Raw genomic sequence first — 21,486 nt, 5'->3', positions numbered from 1 at the left:
ACACATTGCGCCTAGTGAGGTGGCATCAGCTTTGGGAGAAACTTCCAGACTACCATTGTTTTTTTTATTTATTTTTTATATATATATATATATAATAGGAAAATAAAAAAGGGCAAATTTTAATTAAAAACTATACATTTTCTCGATGGGTTATTGTCAGATGCGGCAGCCCAAGGGCTAGAAAAATAAAAACCCCATAACGGCACCGATAATTACATTAAACTGCCCTTATTCAGGTTTTAAGTTATAAAATAAGAAATAAATAGATTCTAAACTAGGCATGTGCATTTCTTTTCGTTCCGAATCGAAATTCGGACAAATTTTTCATTATTCGGACATTCGGATGCATACGAATTCCCGAATTGCAATATTAATGAATTTACCGAATCCGAACGAACGTTTCCAAAACGAAAACCCGCGGACGAAATTCGATCGGAATTCGATTTTTTTTTTTTATTCCGATCGAATTTCGTCCGCGGGTTTTCGATTTGGAATTTTTTTTTTTTTTTTATCGAATTCCGATCGAATTTCGTCCGCGGGTTTTCGATTTGGAATTCGAATTTTTTTTTTTCGAATTCTGATCGAATTTCGAATATATATTCGAAAAGAGACTATTTGTTGTCGAATCCGGTTGAAATACTTTCGAATTCGACCGGATTTTTCGAAATTCGGTTGAAAACGAACGAGTTCCGAAAACGAATTTAACACATGTAACGAACCTAACTTAACGAAATTAATTAAATAACGAATTAAAACGAAATGAAACTAAACGAAATTTTCCATTTTGCACATGTCTATTCTAAACATTGCTCATTTACAGAAGTGGATTTTTTTTTTTTTTAAAGAGAGGCAAAAAATAAAAGTTCAATCCCTAAGCTGCTGGATTTATCTGCAATGTATTGCAGTGTCATCCTTGCAGAGAATGTGCCGTATGCAACTAAAATAGAAAGCCACTCCAATGTGAGGTCCATATCGTCACTCTGTGCCGAGGGAATTGCTCGTTGTCTACTCCTTGGGCCTGGCCAGATACTCCTTTTCCATGGAGTACAGAACATCACATCTCAGTAATTTTTCATTTATAAAAAAAAAAAAAACTGTGGTGATCAAATACCACTAAAATAACACTCTATGACCCCTTTCACACTGAAGCGTTTTTACAGCGTTTTAGCATTAAAAATAGCACTATTAAAATGCTCATGAAATGCTCTCCGTGCATCTCAATGGACCCTTTCACACTGAGTCCTGCAAGCAGCATCTTTGGAGCAGCTTTTGGGCGCTGAAAAAAACGCTCCAAAAACGCCCCTCTCCATAAAAATGAATTGAAAGCGCTGTAAAAACGCCTTACCCTTTCAAACTGAGGCACTGCAAAAATGCCCTAAAACGTTAGGGTCTTAGCAGTGCTTTACCAGCACATTGGGATTGCAGATGAGGCTTTGCTCGAATAACGCTTGAATAACGCTCGAAAAATGCCCCAGTGTGAAAGGGGCCTATTTGTGTCATAATAACTAAATATCATTTGCGAACAGTGCTGTATGACCGTGCAATTACCAAGTAAAGTAGCATAGTGCTAAATAGCAAAAAATTGCCTGGTCATGAAGGGGGTAAAACCTTCCAAAGCTTAAAGTGTTACTAAACCCAGGACCCTGCATTCACTATATCTGGTCTCCCACAGTACACAGAACATGGAAATAACTTAGTAAATATAAACTGATCAACACCTTTTCTCATCAGTAGTATATAGCAGTCGTATGACTTCTATCAGTGTCTGGTTAAAGCTTGTATGATGAGTTTTCATTCCACTCTGACTATCCTATGAGACTGCAGGACCCCTGATCCTCTGTCTGGACAGTGCTGATTGGCCATGTGCTGATCACATGCACCCTCCCATGGAAAAAAAAACCTCTCTAGCAATACACACCAAACTGAGCATGTGTAGAGTGACTCCAAATGATCTGTCTTATCAGCAGATGGATTGGGGACAGTGGAAGAAGGGGAGGATCAAAGAAGACAGGATCAAACAGCCTTTTTACACAATGTTGAGGATTAACACAGTGAGTATAACAAGCATGCTTTACTTCATATACAGACTGATTTTACTGTTGTGGGTTTAGTAAGACTTTGTGGATAAACATCCATAATGTTATTCTTCCACTATTTTTTTCTGCTAAGGATTAAGAGCTTGTTCACACCGAGTGCAGTGTGGGAACATGTGTAAATGTAACTGTTAATGAGAAACCATTTAATCATTTGGATTTAGTTCTGCTTTAAGTTCAACATACATGTTACAGTCTAAGGGGCAGATCCACAGAGATCTGCACCCGCGCAGCGTATCAGAGATACGCTACGCTGCCGTACCTTACCTGGCTTTAGTTTGAATCCAGGAAGATTTTGTGCCGTAAGTTACGGCGGCGTAGTCTATCTCTGGCGGCGAAATTCAAATCGGCGATTAGGGGGCGTGTTTCATTTAAATAAAGCACATCCCCGCGCCGAATGAACTGCGCATGTGCCGTCCCGAAATTTCCCGCTGTGCATTGCGCAAAATGACGTCGCAAGGACGTAATTTTTTTTAACATAGACGGGACTTACGTACATTCCGATTCACGGACGACTTACGCAAAAAAAAAAAAAAGAATCAAATGAAACGCGGGAACGACGGCCATGCTTAACATGGCAAGTCTAAACTGTACGCCGCAAAATACCAGCTTTAACTATACGCCGGAAAAAGCAGACTAGAGACGACGTAAGAGAATGCGACGGCCGCGCATATGTTCGTGGATCGTTGGAAATAGCTAATTTGCAGAAAATGACGCGAACTCCACCCAGCGGACGCCGAAGTATTGCATCTAAAGATCCGACGGCGTACGAAGCCGTACGCCTGTCGGATCTAACCCAGATGCCGTTGTATCTTGGTTTGAGGATTCAAACTAAAGATACGATGCGGGAAATTTGAAAGTACGCCGGCGTATCAGTAGATACGCCGGCGTACTCTCTCTGTGGATCTGCCCCTCATTGTCCTTTAGATCTGCCAACAAGTATATAGTGAAAAAGCCTGCCTGGTTGCATTATTAGTGATTGCATAGATTAGAAAGGCCCTCATATTGCATAGTTTTGATAAATCTAAAGTTGATTTTGCAAAGATTGTATGGTCAGATTGTAATAGGTACAGTGCCCTAAAGTATTCATACCCTTTGACATTTTTTCATGTTACAACCAAAAACGTTAATGTATTTTATTGGGATTTTATGTGACAGACCAACACAAAGTGGCACATAATTGTGAAGTGGAATTGCCTTCAGAAGTCATCTATTTAGTAAATAGAGTCCACCTGTGTGTAATTTAATCTCAGTATAAATATAGCTGTTCTGTGAAGCCCTCAGAAAATTGTTAGAGAACCTTAGTGAACAAACAGCATCATGAAGAACAAGGAACACACCAGACAGGTCAGGGATAAAGTTGTGGAGAAGTTTAAAGCAGGATTAGGTTATAAAAAAGCTTTGAACATCTCATGGATCACTGTTCAATCCATTATCCGAAAATGGAAAGAGTATGGCACAACTGCAAACCTACCAAGACATGGCCGTCCACCTAAACTGACAGGCCGAGCAAGGAGAGCATTCATCAGAGAAGCAGCCAAGAGGCCCATGGTAAATCTGGAGGAGCTGCAGAGATTCACAGCTCGGGTGGGAGAATCTGTCCACAGGACAACTATTAGTCGTGCTCTCCACAAATCTGGTCTTTATGGAACAGTGGCATGAAGAAAGCCATTGTTGAAAGAAAGCCATAAGAAGCCCTGTTTGCTGTGTCCCCCACATGGCTTCTCGCAAACTGCAAACATGTGGAAGAAGGAGCTCTGGTCAGATGAGACCCAAAATTGAACTTTTTGGCCTAAAAGTAAAACGCTATGTTTGGCGGAAAACTAACACTGCACATGGCCCTGGGGATGCTTTTCTTCAGCAGGGACAAGGAAGCTGGTCAGAGTTGATGGGAAGATGGATGGGGCCAAATACAGGGCAATCTTAGAAGAAAACCTGTTAGAGTCTGCAAAAGACTTGAGACTGGGTGGAGGTTCACTTTCCAGCAGGACAACAACCCTAAAAAATACAGCCAGAGCTACAATGGAATGATTTCATTTAAAGCATAATTATGTGTTAGAATGGCTTAGTCAAAGTCCAGACCTAAATCCAATTGAAAATCTGTGGCAAGACTTGAAAATTGCTGATCACCATAGACGTGCGCAGCCTATTACATTAGGGTGTGCACCCCAAAGCTCAAACACGTGTGTGTATGTGTATATATATATATATATATATATATATATATATATATATATATATATATATATATATATACACATACATATACACACACACACACACACGTGCGCTTTTAGAAATAAATTGGTACATGTGCACAGGTTTTTTTGTTCAGTTTGCTAGTTGGAGGGAGGGCTGAGAGAGGTGTAGGAGGGAGGGCTGAGAGAAAGAGGTGTAGGAGGGAGGGCTGAGAGAAAGAGAGGTGTTGGCTGAGAGAGGACTGAGAGAGGTGTAGGAGAGAGGGCTGAGAAAGGTGTAGGAGAGAGGGCTGAGAGAGGTGTAGGAGGGAGGGCAAGAGAGGGAGAGCGAGGTGTAGAAGAGAGGGAGAGAAAGGTGTAGGAGAGAGGGCTGAGAGAGATGTAGGAGAGAGGGCTGAGAGAGGTGTAGGAGCAAGGGAGAGAGAGGTGTAGGAGAGAGGGCTGAGAGAGGTGTAGGAGCGGTGTAGGAACAAGGGAGAGAGAGGTGTAGGAGAGAGGGCTGAGAGAGGGAGAGACAAATGTTGGAGGGAGGACAGAGAGGTGTAGGAGAGAGGACTGAGAGAGTGAGAGAGAGGTGTGGGAGAGAGGGCTGAGAGAGGTGTAGGAGAGAGGGCTGAGAGAGGGAGAGAGGGCTGAGAGAGGGAGAGAGAGGCGTGGGAGAGAGGGAGAGAGGTGTGGGAGAGAGGGCTGAGAGAGGTGTGGAAGAGAGGGCTGAGAGAGGGAGAGAGAGGTGTGGGGGAGAGAGGGGAGAGAGAGGTGTATGAGAGAGGGCTGAGAGAGGAAGAGAGAGAGGGCTGAGAGAGGGAGAGAGAGGTGTAGGAGGGAGGACAGAGAGGGAGAGAGAGGTGTGGGAGAGAGGTGTAGGAGAGAGGGCTGAGAGAGGGAGAGAGAGGTGTAGGAGAAAGGGCTGAGAGAGGGAGAGAGAGGTGTAGGAGAGGGCTGAAAGAGGTAGAGAGAGAGGAAGGGAGAGGTGTAGGAGAGAGGGCAGAGAGAGGGAGAGAGAGAGGTGTAGGAGAGAGGGCTGAGAGAGGGAGAGAGAGGTGTAGGAGAGAGGGCTGAGAGAGGTGTAGGAGAGAGGGCTGAGAGAGGGAGAGAGAGTTGTAGGAGAGAGAGGTGTAGGAGGGAGGGCTGAGAGAAAGAGAGGTGTAGGAGGGAGGGCTGAGAGAGGGAGAGAGAGGAAGAGAGAGGTGTAGGAGGGAGGGCTGAGAGAGAGGTGTAGGAGGGAGGGCTGAGAGAAAGAGGTGTAGGAGGGAGGGCTGAGCGAAAGAGAGGTGTAGGAGGGAGGGCTGAGAGAGGGAGAGAGAGAGGAAGAGAGAGGTGTAGGAGGGAGGGCTGAGAGAGAGGTGTAGGAGGGAGAGCTGAGAGAGAGAGAGAGAGAGAGAGAGAGGGTTAGAAGGGAGGGAGAGGTGTAGGAGGGAGGGCTGAGAGAGAGGGGGGCTGAGAGAGAGGGAGGGCTAAGAATGGAGGGAGGGCTAAAAGAGGGGGGCTGATAGAGACGGGTGGGCTGAGAGAGGGGGGCTAAGAGAATAGGGAGGGCTAAGAGAGAAGGGAGGGGGTTTAGAGAGAGGGGGGCTGAGAGAGAGGGAGGGCTGAGAATGGAGGGAGAGCTAAGAGAGGGGGCTGATAGAGACGGATGGGCTGCGAGAGAAGGGAGGGGGCTTAGAGAGAGGGGGCTGAGAGAATTGGGTGGGCTGATAGAGACGGGTTGGCTGAGAGGGGAGGAGACTTAGAGAGAGGGGGGCTTAGGAGAGAGAGGGGGGCTTAGAGAGAGAGGGGGGCTTAGAGAGAGGAGGAGAGCTGAGATAGCAGGGAGGGGGCTTCAAGGAGGAGAGCTGAGAGAGAATGGAGGGGGGCTGAGAAAGCAGGGAGGGGAGCTTTGAGAGAGGGGGGCTGATGGAGAAGTGAGGTGGGCTTAGAGAGAAGGGAGGGGGTTTAGAGAGAAGGGAGGGGGTTTAGAGAGAAGAGAGGGGGACTTGGAGAGAAGGGAGGGGGAGGTGGGGGGGGAGATAAGAGACCCCTAGCCCTGGTTCCTGCAGTCCCACCCATGTCCCAGTCTCTGTCTGCAGTACCTTCAATAACGTGATGCTGTCCAATTCCAGCGGCTCCCGCAGCAGCCTGCGCCTCCTGCCCATCCTCTGACAGCTCTGCGTCCCCAGTGAGCGGTGAGCCTGTCTGTCTGGCCTCGGATCAGAGCGCGGAGAGGAGCAGTCCATGCTCTGGAAGCATTTGGTAGTGTACGCTGCGCCCGCTTTCCTCCTGGGGGAGACAAGGTCAAGGAGGAGGGCTCTCTGCTTATCTGCGCTTGATCCCTCCCCAAGGGTACGTGCTGCTGATTGCTGCCCACTGCCGCCGCACACATTTCTGGTGCTAGACAGCCGCGTAGAGGACCAGGCGCCCTCTCCTTCTAGTAGAGAGCGCCGGCCCTGGGTGTGCCTGGGCATTAGGGTGTGCCCAGGCACACCCGGCACACGCCTATGCTGATCACAGATGCTCTCCATCCAATCTGACAGAGCTTGAGCTATTTTGCAAAGAAGAATGGATAAAAATGTCCCTCTCTAGATGTGCAAAGCTGGTAGAGACATCCCCAAAAAGACTTGTAGCTGTAATTGCAGTGAACGGAGGTTCTACAAAGTATTGAATACAAATGCATGCCACACTTTTCAGATATTTATTTGTAAAAACTATTTGGAAAACTATTTATCATTTTCCTTCCACTTCACAATTATGTGCCACTTTGTGTTGGTCTATCGCATAAAATCCCAATAAAATACATTTACGTATTTGGTTGTAACATGACAAAAATTTCAAGGGGTGTGAATACTTTTTCAAGGCAGTTTATGGTGAGCCTAAAGCCAGGTATACTCTGGTAGAATTTTGAATGAAAATTCTTAAGAAAATTTGTACAAAAACATTTGGATGTCATTTGAAAGTAGTTGAAGATTTTGTTTGCTTTTAACATTTGATTTTGGAATGAATGGACTTTACCAAACAAAAACCACCTACATTGTTAGAAATTCATACATTTGAGAAAATGTTTCTTTGAATTTTCTTGTCACTGCGGTCAAAAATAAATGTTGATTAACCCCACTAATAAACACACATTGTTAGAACTTTTCTTAGAATGTCAAATGAAATTCTAGCAGTGTATACCCAGCTTTAGAGGGTTCAAGGCACCAGCGTGTTCTGGCTGCTAGAAAACAATATGCTGAGCTCAGATCCATATAAAAGCCTGGCATTTTATTGCAGCCATGTATCAGGAGCCCAGAAGACAGTTTGGGGTCTCATCCAGGTAAAGTAGATCAGGACTTACCCCCGGCTCACGATGACTCGCAGAGCTCCCAGGTGTCCATGATAAGCCGCCCATAGAGTTGGGGTCATGCCATCCTCATCGGGGGAGTTCAGATCTCTTCGGGTAGCTTCCTTCAGCACGTCCAGGAACCCGTCCCGGGCGGCACGGTGATAACGCCCGTCCATCCTGCATGACCTGGGGGCCCGGGGTCACTCTACTGCTCCTCTTCCCAACTAGTCCCACCACTGTCACTGAGCTTCTCCTATTTTCACACTTGTTCTAGTATGCATCCTTGTGTCCCTTTAGATGGGCATGCTCATCCCTCTGACCCCCCCCCCCAACCACTAAGTTATGCAGACGTCTGTGTGCTGTCATTGTTTTAGCAGAACACCAAGTGCAACAGAGCATAGACATCAGCCCTACCCATTATAACTCATGCTGAGGTCACTCTTTAATGGATGCCCATTCAGTGCAGGTTGTGTGTGCCCTGTTAACACTTTCATACCTGTCACGCATATGTTACCGCAACTTTAGTTAACGTTGGTTTCTCTTCCTTTTTTCTTTTTTACAAACCATCTTCTTAATTATTATTTTTTTCTCTCGGTTATTATTATTGCATGCACCATGTTCTTATTTATTGCATGCACCCTTTTAATATTTATTATTGCATGTACTCTATTATTATTTATTATTGCATGTACTCTATTATTATTTATTATTGCATGTACTCTATTATTATTTATTATTGCATGTACTCTATTATTATTTATTATTGCATGTACTCTATTATTATTTATTATTGCATGTACTCTATTATTATTTACTATTTTCATGCTCTCTAGTCTTATGTATTACTGCATGCATCCTATTCTTATTTATTATTTCATGCTCTCTATTCTTATTTATTAATGCATGCACCCCATTCTTATTTATTATTACATGTACCCTATTATTATTTATTATTGCATGCACCCTATTATTATTGCATGCATTCTATTCTTATTTATACTTTCATGCACCCCATTCTTATTTATTATTTTATGCACTTTATTCTTATCTATTATTGCATGCACCCCATTCTTATTTATTGTATCATGCTCTCTATTCTTATTTATTATTGTCTAGCACACCCTCCCAAAGAAACCAGTGTAGTTCGACTGGTTTCTTCCCCAATTTTAGTACAGAAGCAGCCAGGCACACAGCATTTTCTCGCAGTAATAAATAAACAAACATTAATTAGTTGTAGCGCCCCCTTACTTTCAGTATGGGCACTACGCTAAAGTTAGTGGGGAATGGGAGAGTTATTTGCTCCCATTCACAATTTGTCAAATTGCAGGCCTGCTGTCCTTTCAGAACTGTCTTGTAGGTCAGTCTGTGTCTCAGGGGTGCGTTTCCACCCCTGGGCGGCAGTTGGGTTGGCAGAGTCACTTTTACCCAGCAGCCAATGAGAGGAGTTTTTCCCTCGCTGGGCATGCTGGGGAAGGGTATATCTGGGGCAGACGCCATTGATTCGAGTCCGTTTCGCGGGGTCCGAATTCCAGGTGCGGCATCCACCTTCAGGGTGCGCGCATCCATGGACCCCGCCACCATGGCCTACCTGGCCGGAGTTGCGCATCATGCGGAGCTTCATCCTGATGATGAGAAGGGCCCCAGCAACCTGTTGGGTCCCACCCTTTGCTAAGAGGATCCTAAGCTGAGAGCTGTGCGGTGGGGAATCGGCTCAGGGAGAACCCAGAGAGAGGTTATCCAGGAGGCCTGAACGAACCACCGGGGATCTGGTCACCACGGTACTGACAGGTATGTTGCAGCTGTCAACTGGTGACCCTGACTAAACTTTACTGGGAGGATTCGCTCAATCCAATTATTGCACTCTAAATCGCTAGGCCTGTGGCAGAGGTCCAGAGTCAGGCCTGTGGCAGAGGTCTGTTCCTCCCAGCGATTTTCAAGTGACACTTCGGCTGCCAGGCTTGTGACAAAAGTCTGTCCGGGGGCACTTTACCCACTCTGGCTGGAGTGGCGACGTACTGATCTCATTATTATTGAGAGCAGGACTTCACATATCTCTTCATATACAAGGTCTGATACTAAAGTTGTTCTCATGCTTCATCAACCTTTCCTATCTTGTCTTATGTTGATGTTGGCCATGTTGGGCCTTGGAATAAAGCATTGAAGAAAACCCAATTGATGACTGGACCTTCGCTCATTGCCTCAACTCACTCAGTACACCCCTAGACACCCTGCCAGGTAACTCAATACGCCGATCCCACAAACAACCAGCTGCTCCTGCGGGGGTAGCGCTACATAGTCTAGGCAATGTATTTTTATTTCTTGTAGGAACCTGGATGGGATGAAGGGAAGCGTGTGATACCCCAAGAAACCTGAATAATCAGAGGACTTTTCTACTACTTATCAGTCTCTGTGCATCAGTGTAGCTGGAATTAAGTTCTCATGATGACCACCACAGGCTCAACAGTTACTAGAGCCCTCTGAAGAAAACAGAACCAGCACACAGTCACTAGGGCTCAGAATGTAGATCAGTACTCACAATGCTATAGGATCACTGGGATCTGCCTTCTTCTGATATCCACCAGGCACTCTTAAGTGTGGGAGAAAATTTTTTCACAATGCCACGGGACTGCAGAACACCCTCCTCCAACTTCCACTGGGCACTCTTCAGCTAGCAAAATTCAAGACTAGAACCTTTGTAGCAGGCATTCTAGCTATGCTACAGCTGGGACCTTGATGACCATCCAGCAGCTCTCCAGCAAACAGCCTTAGGGGCAGGGGCCCCTTAGGCCGGGAGATCCTCCAGCAGGTCTGGACCCAGGACCAACACAACTCTGCTCCAGGCTTCAGACTATTTATGGGCTCTCCAGCCACCTCTGCAGGAATTGGCTGGCTTTCCATAAATATCCAGCCCTTCTGCATTTACTCCCACTTTAATTTCAGAACCCTCTAGAAAGCAGGGGAAATAATTAGACTTTAAAACACTGAGCTGGCTAAGGCAATCCAACCAGAAGTAGTAGTTCTGCCGGATGGGCAACCATCTGTGGTCAGAGGTGGAAGGGGAAGCTGTCACCACTAAGGGACCATCCACCTTGTTACCAGAGACCATTGTGAATAATCTAAAGTCAGTACCTGAGTAGTCTTCTAATCAGCTGGGGACAGTGAATAAGTGGGAACGTTTCAGTGAGTGCCAAACCAGGGACCCAGCGGGACAGCAGAGGTGACGCCTGCAGAGCATCAGTGAGTGCCAAGCCGGGGACCTAGTGGGTCAGCAGGAGTGACGCTTAAAGAGTATCTGTGAGTGTCAAGACAGGGACCCAGCAGGGAAGTGGGGGTGACATTTGAGGAAGATACTGAGTGGTAAAAGTGAAAGAGTTTAGGGGATCCAGTGGCTATTGGATCTGAAATCAAGTGAAAGACTAGGAGTTCATTGAGCAAAGATCCACAGTGAGTGATTGCTTCTTCTACTGCTACAAGATTGTTGCCATAGGAGACAGCGGTCCTACCTATACAGTAGTGGTGTGCGGCTGGGGGCGTTCACCCATATAGCTGTCTTTCTATAGAAGTCTGAGTCTGCTAATTGTCAAATTATCATTGCATCTGCTTAAGGGTATCCTGGACCTAACCGCTCTCCCCCAGTTCTGTTCTAAAAGTGGCTGGAGCCCACCATTTCATCTCGCATTACACCCACCATGCCTTGTAATCCCCTCTACACAGAAGGATGTTAGCTGTCACCATTAGGCCTTTGCTACACATGCACACTTTCAAATTACCTTGCCAGACGCCACCAGCCACATAATTTTGACTCCAACTTTAAGATCCATAGGGCACGTCCAGATATCTGGCTGATGGATACAACCATCTTTAACCCATGATGTTCTGGATGATTTTATTTTTGATATACACTCTCTATCAACCGGACCTGTATCGAGGGGAAAGTACTATTCAACCTCTCCTCTATAGCTATAGTCTATATAGAGTTATACCACTAAGTTATACAATAAGACCATTCCACATTATACAAACCTCTGGCTGATGTCATTCACGATTTCTGTTGCTTGTGCACTGCTCTGACAGACATAGCTTTCTTTTTATTTTTGAGTTATGTTCTATATGGGTAGAGCATCAACATTTGGGATATAAGCCACAGATCTGGAACCTGAAAGCCCTCTGACCCTGAAGATCTGCATTTTGTTCTTCAAAATGCGTGGGACATTCTATCTGTCTGACAAAGCTCTGAGCTTTTCCTTGCAGCTGGTTTCCATTTTCTGTTCCCAATATGGAGGTGTGTTACTGGCCAGATCACCAGGTAAAAACAGAGAGGGAAAAAGAAAAAAAAAGAAAACAAATTCAGCCACTACATCTAATGTTTGATAAGCCGCAATATATTACATTTACAACTTTTGGCCCTGTGGTGGCAGTATGGAACTGCAGCAATATAGTTTATAGCAGGCTTTCTAAATGGCAGATTACAGTCCAAATCTGGACAGAGTCAGTGTCCCATTTGGACATTCTCACAGAGCCAACAACAGGAGGCAGGACAGTCCTGGATGGGGGTAGGGGCTGCCCCAGTTAATAAGCAGGTGATTGCAAAGGGGATGAAGACAGTAATGTGAGGGGGCCGAGGACAGTAATGGGGGGCTGTGGACAGTAATGTGATGGGGCTAAGGACAGTAATGGAGGCTGAGGACAGTAATGTGAGGTCTAAGAACAGTTATGTGAGCGGGGGTTGAGAACAGTAATGGGGGGCTGAGGACAGTAATTTAGGGGGGAGCTGAGGAAAGTAATGGGGGGGCTAAGGACAGTAATGTGAGGGGAGCAAGCAACAGTAATGGGGGGCTGTCTGACAGGGGCTAAGGACAGTAATGTGAGGAAGTTGAGGACAGTAATTTAGGGGGGAGCTGAGGACAGTAATGGGGGGGGGGGGGCTGAGGACAGTAATGTGAGGGGGCCAATGACCATTATGGGGGGCTGAGAACAATAAATTGAGGGGGCTGAGGACAGTAATGTGGCACTAAAGACAGTAATTTGAGAGGGAGCCAAGGACAGTAATGGGGGGCTGGGGACAGTAATGTGAGGAGGATCTGAGGAGAATAATGTGAGGGGGGTCAAAGACAGTAATGGGGGGCTGAGAACAGTAATGTGAGGGTGCTGGGGACAGTAATTTGAGGAAGAGCTGAGGAGAATAATGTGAGGGGAGTTTGAGGACAGTAATGGGGGCTGAGAAAAAGTAATATGGAGGGGCAGAGGACAGTAATGTGGGGGCTGGGGACAGTAATGTGAAGGGGCTGAGGATAGTAATGTAAGGGAGACTGAGGACAGTTATGGGGGTCCTGAGAACAGTAATGTGAGGAGGGTTGAGAATAGCAGGGAGTCTGAGGACAATAATGTGAGAGGTGGCGGAGGACAGTAATGGGGTCTCAGGACAGTAATTGGGGGCCTGAGGACAGTAATATGAGGGGGCCAAGGACAGTAATGGGGGGCTGAGGATAGCAATGTGAGGGGATGGGGTGAAGACAGTAATATGAGCGGTAGCTGATGAAAGTAATGGGGCGCTGAGCATAGTAATGTGGGGGGGCTGAGGACAATAATGGAGGGGGCTGAAGACAGTAATGGGGGCTAAGGACAATAATGCGAAAGGGGGAGGCTGAGGACAGTAAGGTGAGGGGGGCTGACAACAGTAATGGGTGGCCGATGATAGTAATGGTGGGCTGAGGACAGTAATGTGAGGGGCCCGAGGACAGTAATGTGGGGATGAGAACTGTAATGAGGGGGGCTTAGGAGAGTAATGAGGCTGAGGACAGTAATGGGGAGGCTGAGGACCGTAATGAGGGGCTATGGACAGTAATTCAAGGGGGGTTGAGGACAGTAAGATGAGGGTGGTCGAGGATAGTAATGTGAAGGGGGTCAAGGACAGTAATGGGGGCTGAGAACAGTAATGGAGGGTGAGAAAAGTAATATGGGGGCTGGGGACAGTAATGTGAAGGGGCTGTGGACAGTAATGTGAAGGGGCTGTGGACAGTAATGTGAAGGGGCTGAGGACAGTAATGTGAAGGGGCTGAGGACAGTAATGTGAAGGGGCTGAGGACAGTAATGGGGGGGGGGGTGAGGACAGTAATGTAAGGGAGGCTGAGGATAGTTATGAGGGGCCTGAGAACAGTCATGTAAGGGGGGCTGAGTATAGTAGGGCGTCTGAGGACAGTAATGCGAGAGGTGGCTAAGGACCGTAATGGAGGGTCGAAGACAGTAATGTGGGGAGCTGATGATAGTATTGGGGGTCTGGGGACAGTAATGGGGGCTGAGGACAGTAATGTGGAGGGGCTAAAAACAGTAATGGGTGACAGTAATGGGGGGCTGAGGACAGTAATGTAAGGGAGGCTGAGGATAGTTATGGGGGGCCTGAGAACAGTCATGTGAGGGTGGCTGAGTATAGTAGGGCGTCTAAGGACAGTAATGTGAGAGGTGGCTAAGTACAGTAATGGAGGGCCGAAGACAGTAATGGGGGCGAGGACAATAATGTGGGGGGGGGCTGATGATAGGTTTGGGGGTCTGGGGACAGTAATGGGGGCTGAAGACAGTAATGTGGAGGGGCTAAAAACAGTAATGGGGGAGGCTGAGGACTGTAATAAAAAAGGGGCAGAGGACAGTAATGTGGGGCTAATGAAGTAATGCAAGGAGGGCTGACGACTGTGATGGGGGGCTGAGGACAGTAAAGTGAAGGGGTCCAAGGATAGTAATGGAGGCCGATGACAGCAATGTGAGGGGGGATAAAGACAGTAATTGGGGGGCAGAGGACAGTAATAGGGGGGTTGGGATAGTAATGTGAGGAGGGTTAAGGATAGGAAATAGAAGGGAGATCTGAGGACAGTAATGTGAAGGGGGGGACTGAGCACAGTAATGTGATGAAGGCTGAGGACAGTAATGGGGGGCTGGGGACAGTAATGTAAAGGGACTGAGAACAGTAATGGGAGACTAAAGACATTAATGTGAGGGGGCTGAGGACAGCAATGAGGGGCTGGGGACAATAATAGGGGGCTAAAGACAATAATAGGGGGCTGAGGACAGTAATGGGGGGCTGAGGACAGTAATATGAGGGGGCTGAGGACAGTAATAGGGGAGTTGGGATAGTAATATGAGTAGGGGCTGAGGACAATAATGTGAGGGGGCGTCAAGGATAGTAATGGGTGGCTCAGGACAGTAATGTGAAGAGGGACTGAGAACAGTAATGTGAAGGGGATCTAAGGAGAGTAATGTGAGGGGGGCTGAGGACATTAATGTAGGGGGCTGGGTAGAGTGATGTGGGGGGGGGCTGAGGACAGTAATGTGAAGGGGCTGAGAACAGTAATAGGGGGCCGGGACAGTAATGGAGGGCTAGGAAAGTAAAGTGAGGAGGGTCTGAGGACAGTAATGGGAGGCTGAGGACAGTAATGTGAGGGGCAGCTAATTACAGTATTGGGGGGCTGCGGACAGTAATGTGGGGGGCTGAGGACAGTAATGGGGGGCTGACAGAAGTAATGTGAATAGGCTGAGGACAGTAATGTGAAGAGGTTGAGGCCATGTGTTTTATGGGAGAGTTCCCCCGATGGGGTTTTTAGGCAAGCAAAAATTCAAGAATTATAAATAATATGCATTGTTAGTGTAACGGCTACCCAAGTGGTGTGAGGGTCTCAGCCGTTGGAGACGTCCTTTTCCCTGGCAAGCTGCGATATGCAGGTACCGCCGGTATATCCCATCGAACGCCCTTCCAAGAAACGAGACGTGCTACGTTTGCAGAGTCAAGCAGACTGACTTTATTTTCCACATTTTTCCTCCTTATATCCGGTTACAACTGTACAGAAACAAATGACACTCCCCCCCTCATCACACACTAAGGCTAATTACTAAACATTATTTAATTAATAACAACAAAACCTTCACCCACTCCATCTCCTAGGCAGACGTTTCGTCTCCGCATACAGAGACAGTGTTATCACACATAAACAGTTTTTAGCATGCATAATTATAGTTCTGAGAGCAGACCTGGGATTAACACCTGTCCATTACAACACCTTTATACAAGGACAATGGACTGTCTCCCAGGCCCTGACGCAATTAGCATGTCACTAGACTGAGTCATAGAATATTGACTGGTTGGGGTCACAATTAACCAACATCTTGTAGTCTCTCAAGATCCTGCAATTATTATCAATGTCCAGGCAGAATAGCCCATAATCCGTTACACTGCCCCCCTTTTGTGGAACACTCCGGCAGACCCGGATTGATCCTTTTCGGATCAACTTGGGGATGTCCGGTCTGCTGTTAGGGTAAAAGTTCCGTTTGCCTGGACAGTCCGTCGGCCTTCCCATTGACTTACCAGGTCGGTAGCTGATGGTGACGGTGAATAATAGAATTCAATTCTGGAACAGTCACTTGCTTTGCTCTCTCAATGGCTCCCAAAACCTGTTGCTGATGCTCTTGGGACAGATACGGCACCACCTGGATGCAAATCCCATTTAATCTTTTGACAATTTCCGCCTGTTTGTGCATTTCAATGTTCAAGCCACGGGACATCTCATAATACATGACATAGTGTCGTTGCATCTCGGATTTCTCACTGGCCAACTTGTCACATTCCCATTTTAGACTGTGATATTGTGCCGGATCTACAGTACATGTCGGGGAAGGTAGTCTTACCCGGTTCTCAGCAGCAAGTGGGTTGATTCCAGCAACGTGGGTGGTCACGGCACAAGCAGCAGCAGGTGTAGGTAAATAAGCCGAAGTCAGAGGGCCAATGTCGTTGCCCAGCACCACCTCGGCAGGTAGGTTGTCCATGATACCAACTGTGGTCTTTCCTGACCCGGCTCCCCAGTCTAAGTGCACCCGGGTGGTGGGTACGCGAAATACAGCACCCCCTGCGACCCGGACGGCAACTGTGCGAGTGGACACGTTCTCTGGCTTTACCAGATGTTTTTGAATCAGAGTGATAGTAGTCCCGGAATCTCTTAGGCCTTGTGCTACTTGTCCATTCACTCGTACCTCCTGACGGTGATGCTGACGGTTATCTGGAGAGGCAGCTTGTATTGGGTCTGCCTCATACCAAATTCCCAGACATTCCTCAGGGCCCCCTTCGGTCTCCAGGCAGTGGGCCGCAGAGGGACGTGATGGAGTGACCTCTGTGTTGGGTGTTGTGCGTCTCCAATTGTTATTTGTAGCTCTCAAAGGGCAATAACGAGCAATATGTCCAGTGTCGCTGCAGTGATGGCACGTCACCCTAGGCGAATCCCGGGGGTAGTTGCTAGGCCCCTGAGGACGTGGTGGGACTGGAGCCCGAAACTCTGGGCATGGGGTGACGGTTGGAGTACGCGGTTCTACCTTCTGAGCCAGCCGTGTAGTACCCTGGCTTACTTTCCTTGTCTCCGTGTACTCATCTGCTAGCCGAGCCGCCTCGTTTAAGTTAGCGGGCCGGCGATCTCGTACCCAGTCTTGTATGTCTGCGGCCAGGTCTTGAAAGAAATGTTCCATTAGGAACAGCTGCAATACTTCCTCCCCGGTGTTGGCCTTGCACCCTTTGACCCAAAGGGATGCCACCCTTTGTAACTGGTTGGCCCATTCCATGTGGGAGTCCACAGCCATCTTCTTGGACTCCCGGAAGCGCCGGCGGTAGGCTTCTGGAGTTACGGCGTATCGGGTTAGCAGCGCCTTTTTAACTTGCTGGTATTGTAAAATATCCTCTGGAGCAAGAGCCCGAAAGGCTTCATTGGCTTTGCCCGACAATTTCCCCGACAAAATAGTGACCCATTGGTCTGGTGGTACCTGGTGTAGTGAGCACTGCCTCTCAAAGTCCGCCAAATATCCATCGATTTCCTCCTCACTTTCTACAAAAGCTTTAAATGCAGTGAACGGTATTTTCTTTCCTGTAGCAGCAGGTGGGGGGGTAGGAACTGCAGGTGTAATGGGCTGTCTCGCTCTTACCAGTTCCAGTTCTTGTCCCCTCTTCGTTTGTATCTCTTCCCTTGCTTCCCGGAACAGCTGGTTGATTAGTTCCACGGACGTTTCTGGATACAACGATAATCTCCGCTGTACAATCCCAGTAATTACATCTTCTTTGCTGACAGGTGCAAGGGGCTCCGTTCCTTCCATGGATCCATCCATTTCGTCCAGCTCCAGCAGTTCAGATATCAGCTCCCTCCGTGGTCTGTTGCTGGCGCTCCTACCACGACTCTCCAATAGATCTTTTAGTGTGGATCTTTTCAGCCTGGCGTACTGCGACTCCATTCAGCACTTGCTCTTTGGATAAAAGGACCATCCCACCGCTGCCAACCAATGTAACGGCTACCCAAGTGGTGTGAGGGTCTCAGCCGTTGGAGACGTCCTTTTCCCTGGCAAGCTGCGATATGCAGGTACCGCCGGTATATCCCATCGAACGCCCTTCCAAGAAACGAGACGTGCTACATTTGCAGAGTCAAGCAGACTGACTTTATTTTCCACATTTTTCCTCCTTATATCCGGTTACAACTGTACAGAAACAAATGACACTCCCCCCCTCATCACACACTAAGGCTAATTACTAAACATTATTTAATTAATAACAACAAAACCTTCACCCACTCCATCTCCTAGGCAGACGTTTCGTCTCCGCATACAGAGACAGTGTTATCACACATAAACAGTTTTTAGCATGCATAATTATAGTTCTGAGAGCAGACCTGGGATTAACACCTGTCCATTACAACACCTTTATACAAGGACAATGGACTGTCTCCCAGGCCCTGACGCAATTAGCATGTCACTAGACTGAGTCATAGAATATTGACTGGTTGGGGTCACAATTAACCAACATCTTGTAGTCTCTCAAGATCCTGCAATTATTATCAATGTCCAGGCAGAATAGTCCATAATCCGTTACAGTTAGGTTTAAAATATTTTATTGCATGTAAATATGTGATGTGAATCATGACAATTATAATATAAACTCTGGTAAAAAGAAGAATATAAAAATCCATACACAATGGTGCAAAACAATCCAGATGCGTTTCAACCCCCTAGGGGTCTTCTTTAGAGGTTTTTGGTTTGCTGTAAGAGATTACATATTACATTTTCAAATCCTGCCCAGGTATTTTCCAAAACGGCAAGAAATACATATAAAGTACATAGTTACCAGTTAGCTGTGTATAAAAAAGGGAACCTTCTTAGACCAGAGTTTCCACTAAAAAGCCTTAAAAGAAATCTAGATGGCTCCCTGGCCACCTGGCACCCCAGGATGCAGCGTCAAATAAGCCACATGCAACTTGCAGGGAGTCACAATTGGGAGAATGGCCCCTACGGGGCATGCATCGTCAAGATGGCGGACACCTGCGGCAGAGCATTGGAAACAATATTATAAAGTGCATTGTATTATGCGTTTAATTAGATTTTTAGTTTTATATATTAGGTATGGGCAAGCAGGAATTCACCAAGAAAATATCCTAAAATTTGTTTAGTATATATTTATATAATGTTCTATATAATAAGTGTTCTGATATATGAATGTGTACCTATAAAGGGAAAGAGGTGCGCATTCATTGGGTATAGGACAATAAAATTGTGTTATATGAGAGTGGTGATAATACTTAAGTAAGAAGGGAATACAAAAATGCACCTACATAGGTTAACCCTCCTAGCGGTATTCCCGAGTCTGACTCGGGGTTACATTTTTTTGCTGCGATCGGTAACCCCGAGTCAGACTCGGGCTCGCCTCGCAGCATCCATAGGCAGGGTTTACTTACCTTGTCCCTGGATCCCGCGATGCCACCGCGCTGTGTGAGCGAGCGGGACCTCGCTCGATTCACACAGTGTCCCCGTGTGCCGCCGATCTCCGTTCCCTGCAACGTTACGACACACGGAGGCGGAGAAGGGCGCCAAATTCAAAAAGGTAAACAAACACCTTACATACAGTATACTGTAAGCTTATAGATTACAGTACTGTATGTAAAAAATACACCCCCCCCCCCCTTGTCCCTAGTGGTCTGCCCAGTGTTCTGCATGTACTTTTATATAATAAAAACTGTTCTTTCTGCCTGAAAACTGTAGATTGTCCATAGCAACCAAAAAGTGTCCCTTTATGTCAAAAATGGTTTTAGAGCAGCTAGAAAACAGCGATAATAAATTATAATCACTTGCAGAATTGTGCGATAGCGATTTGTGGGGAAATTCGACATAAAAAAATAAAAGTAATGACAACGACAATTCTGCAACTGGAGCAAATTTCAGTGATTTTGATTTGATTACATTATTGAATAATTTTTATTATAATTATATTATTATTTGTTATAATTATTTATTATATTATAATTTATAATTTTGTTTTTAAAAAAATGTCATACCCGGGTTGCCTACTGGACTCTTGTTTGGATAGATTTAAGTGAGTTATTCCTAAGAATTGCAGGCCTACAGTATAAAACGCCAAATTTCCTTGCAAATAATGGTACCACTTTCAGCAAGTAAAATCGGAAAGAATCATACCGCTAGGGAGGTTAATGTGCATGAGTGGTGTGATGGTAGGTGACTGGGTGATGAGTGAATGTGAACATGGTGTAAGAGTGAAAGGATAGTATGGGATTGGAGTAATATAGTGAAAGAAATGTATGGCACTAGGCGTACCATAGATATGCATCAGCAAGGGTGGGTGTAAACAATGAAAGCAAAATTATTAAGGAAGTGAGATGAAAGCAAGTGTTGAAGTACAGTGATGAAATGATACTAGATCGGCTTAATTGGTGTGGTTGTCATATTGTTATATGAAATTATTTTAATTTTAACTATATTATTATATTAATTTATGTTCTATTAAATTGTTTAGGAAGGTTATTACTACATCTACACAGTTGAACTATTGTTGATTGCATAAAATTGCAATCAACCTATGGAAAAAAGGAGGGAGAGATATACTTACATATTGGAGACTATCCTGCCGACTATAGTTGGATGCTAGGGATCCTGGCAAGATCCACCTAGCTCCCTACATAAATTTATACTGCCCTCAATGGGGAAAATGTGTTCCAAGGTGAGCCCCTCCCGCAGGCACCCCGCCCCCATCTACACATTGCTTGGCCGAGGAAACCAGGCCGCATAGACGGCTCACCTTAGGTGGTTCCCTCAGCGTCCCAGAAGGACATAAATCCCAGGCCACTGCCCTCAATTCCGCCGCAAATGCGAAACGTCGTGAAGTCACACGCATGCGCAGCATACCACCTCGCATGTGTGGACGTTTGGAAGTGATCGTGGACGCCACCGGCAAGGGGAATTGCTCTCCCCGGCAGACGGAAGAAAACTCTGCCGCCTCATGGAGCATGATGGGAGCACAGAGCCCTGGGCTCCCTCCCCCTGCCGGGAAGTCGCATGGGGAAAAAAACACACCAACCCCACTAGCACCAGTGGCCAAATGGAAGCCAGTAGATCCATAAAAGGGAATTAGAGGAAATACATAACAAATGTATGCTGTCATATGGTTAATACATGTAAATTACACAAATCATGAAATATAACACAAAACATATATTTTTGCAGTAATTTAATAATAGATTTATATCTGAAAAGGTATTGAGCCATGTGCCCGGTGATGTGACATCAAGATTGCCTGTCCCAGTTATGCAAAATAAACATAGGGTATTAGTCCTTAAAGAAAGGGGGGTATGGATTTGTTTATTTAGTAACTACCGTATTTATCGGCGTATACCGCGCACTTTATTGCCCTGAAAATCAGGGCAAAATCGTGGGTGAGCGGTATACGCCGATACCCGCTTTCCCGCGCCGAGTTTGAATACTGCGCCGACATATACCGAGCGCAGTACACTTGTGTATTGTCGGGCAGTCTCGGCTCCTCCCGCGCTGACGTCCTGGACGTACAGGACGTCAGCGCGTGAGTAGCCGAGCATTGCCGACA

This window comes from Rana temporaria, chromosome 12 (assembly GCF_905171775.1).
Source record: "Rana temporaria chromosome 12, aRanTem1.1, whole genome shotgun sequence".
Classification (NCBI taxonomy): domain Eukaryota; kingdom Metazoa; phylum Chordata; class Amphibia; order Anura; family Ranidae; genus Rana; species Rana temporaria.
This window is presented reverse-complemented; position numbering follows the sequence as displayed.